At 24.9% G+C, this 357-nt stretch overlaps 1 protein-coding gene across 1 annotated transcript in view; it reads right to left on the bottom strand.

The window, feature by feature from the left end:
- The window catches only part of DNAlig3 (DNA ligase 3), a gene marked incomplete at its 5' end in the record, with an annotated part of 68,748 nt that overhangs the window by 20,922 nt on the left and 47,469 nt on the right, over positions 1–357 (bottom strand).

Genomic DNA, 357 nt, shown 5'->3' with positions numbered 1-357 from the left:
GGCTGCCAACTTGTATTCAGTGTTGACCTGTATCTAAGCAAATAAAATAATGATAATGCATGATGAACAATAAAATAAGAAACAAAAAGTAATTTTTACTTATATTTTGTAATATACCACAGTAAAAAGTACCGATTAAAAATAAAAATATATATACAACTGATTGACCATATTTTTTTAAAATTATGAAGATGGTCCGGGATAAGATCAAAAGGAAACAAAAAAATAGTTAGCAACTGTTTATTTGCTGATGTTTCACCAACTTATTAGGTCTTAGGTTCATCAGGGTTAAAAAGATAAAAAACAACTAAAAATATTTTGACATTGTAGTATAATAATATACAAAAAAATCAAATT

This window comes from Halyomorpha halys, unplaced genomic scaffold (genome assembly GCF_000696795.3).
Source record: "Halyomorpha halys isolate HHAL.00 unplaced genomic scaffold, Hhal_1.1 Scaffold1059.1, whole genome shotgun sequence".
Lineage (NCBI taxonomy): Eukaryota > Metazoa > Arthropoda > Insecta > Hemiptera > Pentatomidae > Halyomorpha > Halyomorpha halys.
The sequence above is the reverse complement of the archived record's forward strand: the minus strand, read 5'-3'. Positions and strand labels throughout refer to the sequence as shown.